The 8,507-nt window shown below is 46.6% G+C and overlaps 1 pseudogene; it reads left to right on the plus strand.

Annotated features, from left to right (window-relative positions):
• Positions 1–7,264: 7,264 nt before the first annotated feature.
• On the plus strand, positions 7,265–8,273 carry LOC112927815 (small ribosomal subunit protein uS2-like; annotated as a pseudogene).
• Positions 8,274–8,507: the final 234 nt, after the last annotated feature.

Here is an 8,507-nt window from a genome sequence, read left to right on the forward strand (position 1 = left end):
CCTCTTCTGGGAACCCTCCATTTTTCCGCTGCCCACACGAGGAACTCAGAGACTCCTAACCACGACAGAACTGGAGGTTAATCGACATCATCTCTCTCTGGGTACCTATATCCACGTACCCACCGTTCACGGAGTTCTTACTTGTCAGGGTCCACGCTGAGCGCTTTACTGCATCATCTCATTAAATCCTCACAATAATTAAGAATTGTTTTTAATCTCCATTTTCAGGTTAAAAAAAATAAACAACCCAAGGCTCAGAGAATTGAGCACTAGAGTTGCTCTCAGGCTGTGTAACATTGGTTAGTAAATATTGAGTGGTCTCTCATGACTCTATGCAAGCTATTATTCCGGGCTTTGGAGCTACGGCCATGTACAAGGCAGGCTGGGATCCGAGTTTTTGGGCGCTTAAAGGCTAGACATTTTGAAGTCCCAAATCTGATAGGAATATGCTGTAGGACAACTCAGGTCTCAGCATCTCTTTACCGGAGTCCACGTTACCAAAGTGGTCGCAGGTCAGTTTTTGATGGACTTTCTTTGTTGATGAGGGAGGTTACTTTTTAAATATGGCACAGGACTCATCTGGCTTCAAAGAAAAGCAAAAAAGTGAGCCGATTAAAAATCAAAAAAGGCTAGGAGAGCTAGAAGTCATAAAATCAGTGAGTACTCGTTAAAATTTTGGAACAATTCTGTGAGCTAGAGACACACAGAGAGAGGCAGAGACACAGGCAGAGGGAGAAGCAGGCACCATGCAGAGAGCCCCATGCGGGACTCATCCCAGTAATGTGGGATCATGCCCTGAGCCAAAGGTAGATGCTCCACCACTGAGCCACCCAGGCCTCCCTAAGTCCTTTTTGCTTAATGTTATTAAGATGTGTAATAATATTTATAGATGAAGAAATTGAGACTCAGAGAGGTTAAGAGCTTTACTAGTGAGTGACAAAGGAAAGATCTAATTCCAAAATCTGAATTCTGAATCACTAGTTTACACTGAGCAACAGTTAAAGAAACTGAGGCCCATAGGAGGACTTTCCACAGGTCACACACTATAAAGAATGGCAGAGCCAGGACAAGAGGCCACATGTCTTAGTTCAGCTACCAGCCCCAGGGCAGGAAGATTTGACCATCTTCTTGTCCCCACCCCAATTTACCTCAACAGAACTTTCACATGGCTTCACAGGGAGTGTTTGTCTATCATTTCACATCTGGGCTCTGCCTTTTACCCAAGGAAGGTATTAATAGTCTCAGTGTAGGAGGAGATGATTTGTAAATGTGAGGGAATCTAGGATGCACTTGTAATGCTGCATGCTCCCCCCTTAGCCACCAGAGACTGCCCCCTCAAGGAGCCAGTATTTTTGTTTGTTTGTTATTATTATTCATGAGAGGCACAGAAAGAGGCAGAGACACAGGCAGAGGGGGACTCAAAAAAAAATTCTTTGAGCCCCCTGCAGGACTCAATCCTGGGACCCTGGGATCACGCCCTGAGCCAAAGGCAGATACTTAACCACTGAGCAACCAAGGTGTCCCAAGGAGCCAGTATTCTAGCTGAGGAGACAGCCAGGAGTCAAGGAGTCAGATGCAGCATTGAGTTACTGTCCTAATAAGTGCTGAAGCAGGACAGGCGCTGTGAGAGTGAGTGACAGAGCACCCGACCCAGTGGACCTGATGAGGTACAATCAGGGCAGGCTTCCTGAGATGAGCAAAAGGTAGCAAGAGGGGTCTGGGAGAGTGTGCCAGGCAGATATTCAGAAAATGCAGAGGTCGAGTGCCAGAAAGGAGTTTGGCTTTTCCAGGAACTGAGAGGAGGCCAGTGTGATGGAAAGAGAGTCTGAGGAGCAGGTTAGAGAGGAAAGCCCCAAGGGGTAGGCCTCACTGCAAGGCTCCAGGACATTTTGGTAGCTGGAATCTGTGTGGCACTTCCTCAAAGGTCACAGGCAAATAAAATATAGCAGTTTGTTATTTCCTGCAGGGGGAAGGACAAAAAAAGAATTTTTTTTTCCAGTGGATGTGTACCTGAGATGTTCACTAGGGATGGCAAAAATCGGAAAGGATGTTATTCTAAATAAGGATGTTTGAAAAAGCAAGTCAGGTGACAGACTGTGAACTCACTCAGGAACCCCTGACTCTGGAGTGGTGGATTGGAATCTTCCTGGATGTGGAATCCAAGATCTGGCTTGAGACCTTCTGATATCTCTGAGCCTTGATTTCCATATCTGTCAAACAGGACAATAAAGTTTCCCTGCTATTCTGAGGCCTCAGAGGAGCCAAGCGAGATGACCTGCCTCCCCCTCTTTTTAAAGATTTTATTTATTTATTCATGAGAGACACAGAGAGAGAGAGAGAAGCAGAGACACTGGTAGAGGGAGAAGCAGGCTCCATGCAGGGAGTCCGATGTGGGATTCCCACCCGGGACTCCAGGGTCACGCCCTGGGCGGAAGACAGGCACTAAACCGCTGAGCCACCCAGGGATCCCCTGACCTACCCTTTAAGGTAAACTCATCATGTCAGTCATCATGCCTACTATCCTTTGATACAGCCCAGACATCACTCAAAGGGTCCTCATGAATATTCACTGATTCTCACTACAGCCCCACGGGGTCAGTGCTATTATTATTTAATTTTCCTGGTGCTCTGGGAGGTCAAGTCACTTGCCCAAGGTCACATGGCTCTAAGCGCAGACCGGGGAGTCGCGCTCTTTTTCATGCCCAGGGGAGAACATCAACGCCCAGGCGCAGCCCCAGTGCCCTGACCCTCTCCTTAGAGAGCTCTGGCTGTGTGCACTGCTATCTAGGAGCATATCAACAACCAGAACCTGGACTTCTTGGGGATTCGTACCCAGGCGAGCCCCTCAACGCGGCTCCCCAGCCCAGCCTGAGCGCCGGGCGGGCTGCGGCAGCAGGATGCCCTGGGCTGGTCCGCGGCCGGGCAGGTGCGTTTGGAGCAGCGCATGCGCGGGCTGCAGCCTCTGCAGAGCCCTGGTGCGGACTAGCCGCTGGGGGTAGAAGAGTCCTGTGATTTACGCACCAGTCATGTGACGGCGGGGAGTCTGCTAGTGGCTTGGCCGCTGCACTTCCAGGAGATAGGCAGGTGGGGGCGATGGGTGCAGAGCAGAGCGGGGGTGAAGCTGGAGGTCTGAGCTTAAGGGTGGTGAGCAGCTTGGAGGGACCGAGAGGGGCGAGTGGGACACACGAGCCAGAATTGGTAATGAGGCAGACCAAACTGAGGCAGAAGCAACCGGTATAGTTGTTGCCACCAAACCTAATGATACTGTGGACACACTGGCTTGGGTCCCCTGCACACACCCAGGGCCTGTTGGAGAGCCCTTCTCCCACGGGCTTGCACCTCCCTCGGGTTCGCACCTCCCTCCCTTCTGTTTTTAAGCCGCATCATCAACTGCATTTTTTCCTGTTCACCCCCACGCTTCTCATGGCCACGGGACATTTAGATTCCGCTACATTCTTTTAGAAGCAATTTTTGAAGAATTCAACAAGGTAATATTTATAAGATTCTTTACCTAGGACTGGGTACCTAGTAAGGACCCAATGAATGCTAGCTAGTAACATCATTAAAAATAACATGAGGGGGATCCCTGGGTGGCTCAGCGGTTTAGTGCCTGCCTTCGGCCCAGGACGTGAGCCTGGAGACCCGGGATCGAGTTCCGCGTCGGGCTCCCTACATGGAGCCTGCTTCTCCCTCTGCCCGTGTCTCTGTCTCTCTCTATGTCTTATCATGAATAAATAAATAAATAAATCTTAAAAAAAATAACATGAGGCTCTGCCCTACCTATCTTTATTGCTGCTGTAGATTCTTGGCAGAGAATGAAAAAAATGTTTCCATCACAGCCACCCACCCTCCCCACACCTGCAAAGAGCTGCTGGACCTGGAGTCCTTGGGTTTGGTACATCCTTGCCCCCAAGAGTTAGTTAACAGATTTTTATATTTGAGGTCAGAATATAATATCGAAAGGGCTTTCTTTTCAAAGTGTAGGCCAGGGTCTTAAATTCAAAGTACTGGAGAGGCCATGCAGAGGTGAATAACAACCGCAGATTTGGCCAACTACAGACCCCATGCCTTGTTCAGAGGGGCAGTCCTTACTCAGCTCCAAACAATAGTTTCTGTGCAGTGGTCAAGGGTCTTGATGGTAGTAATCGTGACATCTCTCAATGGTTAAGCGTTGCAATGGACTAATAACACCACCATTGGCCAAACAAAACACATCTGAGGGTCACATCCAGCCCCTAAGCCAGCTGCATGCAAAACTCTGGGGGACCAAAGGGAAAGGTTGGATTCCCCCATTTAGCAGGTTTCCAGAGAGGCACTGACTTACCCCACTCATATAGAGCCCCATTGTGGGTAGGGCTCTGGACAGGGGTGGTGGTAGTGTGAATGCCTGGAATCAATCACCAAAACCTTTCCCACTCAGCCTGAAGAGCCAGGAAAGAGTCCTTTTGCTCAGCCTGGCTCTGGGACAGGGATTAGGGCCAGCCACTTTCAAATGGACTAGTGAATACTGCCTGTGGAAGCCTCTGCAGACAGCTGATGTGGGCAGTTCAGATTTGCATAGAGTGTGAAAAATCCCAGGAATAAGGAAAAAGCTACCCCCATATGCCAGGTACTAGAAGTCTCCGTGATCTCAGCCAGTTGGGGCTTAAAGCTGGCTTTATTTGATTTAGAAAAATAAAGAAATATGGCATTTTTTACACTGTGGTTATCAGAAAACAATTTGTATCTTTTACACTTTACATTAAATTGTTATAGGATCCCAGAGGAAGGGATTTTCATTCCAAATGGGGAAATAGTTTGGTTTAGATGTATTTTGCTTCAGGCCCAGTTTGGCCAGAAAGATTCATGGAAGAAGCAGCAGTTGAATGAGCGCAGAAGCTGAGAAGAGAAAGCTCAAATCTAATCAAAGAAAAAGCATAGACCCACGGTTCCGAAACTGTGTTGAGATACCCTGAGGTGCCATAGCAAATGAACAGGAGCATAGTAAAATACTTTCAATTTTGGAGAGAAACAATGATATCATCTGTTGGACACTGAAAACTAGTAGTTGGAAGTAGTTCACAGTATCAGCATTAGACCTTCCTACATTCCTCTCTGTGATATCACATCTTTGTAAAGCTGGATTTTCATCAATTGATGTGACAAGAAGCAAATAACTCATGCAAATCAGTGTGGAACAGGAAGTAATGGAGTCAATGTCTGATTGATTCTAAGGTCTGAGAACATGCACATACACCATTAGTAAGTAATGGTGTTACTTAAGAATAATTTTAAAATATCTTTTCTTGGGGCACCTGGGTGGCTTAGTCAGTTAAGTCTCTGCCTTCAGCTCAGGTCATGATCTCAAGATCCTAGGATCAAGCCCTGTGTCAAGCTCCCTGCTCAGCCAGTAGTTTGCTTTTCCCTCTGCCCCTTCCCACACTCATGCTCTCTCTCTCTCTTTCTCTCTCTCTCTCCCTCTTCCTTTCTCTCTCTCAAATAAAGAAATAAAATTTAAAAAATAAATAAAATATCTTTTCTTTGAATACATGGGTATTTTTTTATTTTTTTTTAATATTTATTTATTTATTCATGGGACAGAGAGAGAGAGAGAGGCAGAGACATAGGCAGAGAGAGAAGCGGGCTCCCTGCAGGGAGCCCAAAGCAGGACTCAACCCCAGATCCCAAGATCATGCCCTGAGCTGAAGGTAGATGCTCAACTGCTGAGCCACCCAGGCATCCCTTCTTTCCTTTAAAAAAAAAAGATTTATTTATTTATTCAAGTCATCTCTGCACCCAACATGGGGCTCAAACTCACGACCCTGAGATCTCTTGACTGAGCCAGCCAGGCTCCCCTTATTTTTTTAAAATGGCTAATAAGTTGTTAGGACAAGTTGTTTGGCCCTAACTATGTACTAAACAACGCTGATAGGTATTTCTTTTGGTCTGAGATGCTATGAAAAGAATGGCAGACACAGAAGCTGCTGTGCTTGGGAACCTCTGGCAAGGCCAAGTGTGGTGGTATTCATTAATGCAACAATATTGATTGAGCACCTACTATGCACCAGACATCATCCTAGACACTGAAGATGCAGTAGTGAAGAAGAAAAAATAATCCCATTGGATATGAAGCTGACATCCTAGAGGGAGAAACACAATAAGTAAGTAAATAATAAATTATATAGTATGTTACAAGGTGATAAGTGGTATGATAAAAAATAGTAGGGGCAGCCCTGGTGGCAGAGCAGTTTGGCACCGCCTGCAGCCTGGGGTGTGGTCCTGGAGACCTGGGCTCGAGTCCTACGTTGGGCTCCCTGCATGGAGCCTGCTTCTCCCTCTCCCTGTGTCTCTGCCCCTCTCTCTCTCTGTCTATGAATAAATTAATAAAATCTTAAAAAAATAAAAAAAAATAAAAAATAGTAGAGTGATCAAGAGTAGGACTGGGGAAGGGCAGAGGATAGTTTTACATTTTATTTATTTTATTTTATTATTATTATTTTCTAAGTGGGCTCCATAACCAGCGTGGAGCTCAACGTGGGCTCGAACTCACAATGGCGAGATCAGGACTTGAGCCAAGATCAAGAGCCAGACACTTGAGTGACTGAATCGCCCAGGAACCTCTAGTGTTGCATTTTAAAGGGGAAAGACAGGCAGGCTGGGCTTCAGTGGGAAGCCACTGGATGTGAGTTCAAAGTCAGAAGCCAGATCTGGTGTCCCTGTCAGCTCATAGGCTATGGATGACACCAGCAATAGTGACTGAGATGATCCAAGTGCCTAGGGTTGGTTATGTGAAGGACACTCAGTTTAAGGCTGAGCAAGAGGAGTAGACACCAGAAAGAGGCAGGAGGGAAATGGCCAAAGAAGTACAGGTGAGCCAAGGGTGCAAAGAGACGGAATAGCAAAAGAACAGCTAGATGAACCACAGATCAGGATCAAGGGCACTTTTTTGAATAGGGGAGAACCTCTATTTTTTTTTTAAGATTTTATTTATTTATTTATTTAGATTTTATTTATTTATTCATGACAGACACAGAGAGAAAGAGAGAGGCAGAGACACAGACAGAGGGAGAAGCAGGCTCCATGCAGGGAGCCTGACATGGGACTCCATCTGGGGTCTTCAAGATCACACCCTGGGCTGAAGGCGGCGCTAAACCACTGGGCCACAGGAGCTGCCCAGAACCTCTATTTTTAAAAACAAAACACTTTTTAAAACACAGCAAAGCGCCTTTCCGCGCTACCCAGGGATGGGTCCATGCGGCATTGTTTTGCGTTCCCATCATTGTTTTGCGTTCCCGTCATAACTTAAAGGGAAACTTTAACAATGTCGGGAGCCCTTGATGTTCTGCAAATGAAGGAGGAGGATGTCCTCAAATTCCTTGCAGCAGGAACCCACTTAGGTGGCACCAACCTTGACTTCCAAATGGAACAGTACATCTACAAAAGGAAAAGTGATGGTATCTACATCATAAATCTGAAGAGAACCTGGGAGAAGCTTCTGTTGGCAGCTCGTGCCATTGTTGCCATTGAAAACCCAGCTGATGTCAGTGTTACATCATCCAGGAATACTGGCCAGTGAGCTGTGCTGAAATTTGCTGCTGCTTCTGGAGCCATTCCTATTGCTGGCCGCTTCACTCCTGGAACCTTCACTAACCAGATCCAGGCAGCCTTCCGAGAGCCAAGGCTTCTGGTGGTTACTGATCCCAGGACTGACCACCAGCCTCTCACAGAGGCATCTTACATTAACCTGCCTACCATTGCTCTGTGTAACAGACTCTCCTCTGTGCTATGTGGACATTGCCATCCCTTGCAATAACAAGGGAGCTCACTCGGTGGGTCTGATGTGGTGGATGCTAGCCCGGGAAGTCCTGTGCATGCGTGACACCATTTCCTGCGAGAACCCATGGGAAGTCATGCCTGATCTCTACTTCTACAGAGATCCTGAAGAGATTGAAAAGGAAGAACAGGCCGTTACTGAAAAGGCTGTGACTAAGGAGGAATTTCAGGGTGAATGGACGGCTCCAGCTCCTAAGTTCACTGCTATTCAGCCTGAAGTTGCAGACTGGTCTGAAGGCGTGCAGGTGCCCTCTATGCCTATTCAGCGTCCCCTACTGAAGACAGGAGCGCTCAGCCAGCCACTGAAGATTACTCTGCAGCTCCCACTGCTCAGGCCACTGAATGGGTAGGAACAACCACTGAGTGGTCTCAAGCTGCTCTTCCACAGAAGCAACAAAATGGAAATAAGGTTGGCAGAAAATAAACAGTTTCTAAAAAAAAACAAAAAAACAAACAGCCAAGCAATAAAGCAAATTCCCATGTGCCCCTCCTCCAAAAAAGAACAATTAATGTTTTGCTTCAGAATTTTGTTTATAGAAAAATAGATCTCGTTATATAATGTGGAATCCTGTTACTCCTGAAACCCTGCTAAAGCAACAGCAGGGGAATTATTAGAAGTTTAAATCCATAAAGTCACAAAGAATAGGGGTATCTGACTGGATCAGTTGGTAGAGCATGTGACTCTTGTTTTTTTG

This window comes from Vulpes vulpes, chromosome 2 (genome assembly GCF_048418805.1).
Source record: "Vulpes vulpes isolate BD-2025 chromosome 2, VulVul3, whole genome shotgun sequence".
NCBI classification, from domain to species: domain Eukaryota; kingdom Metazoa; phylum Chordata; class Mammalia; order Carnivora; family Canidae; genus Vulpes; species Vulpes vulpes.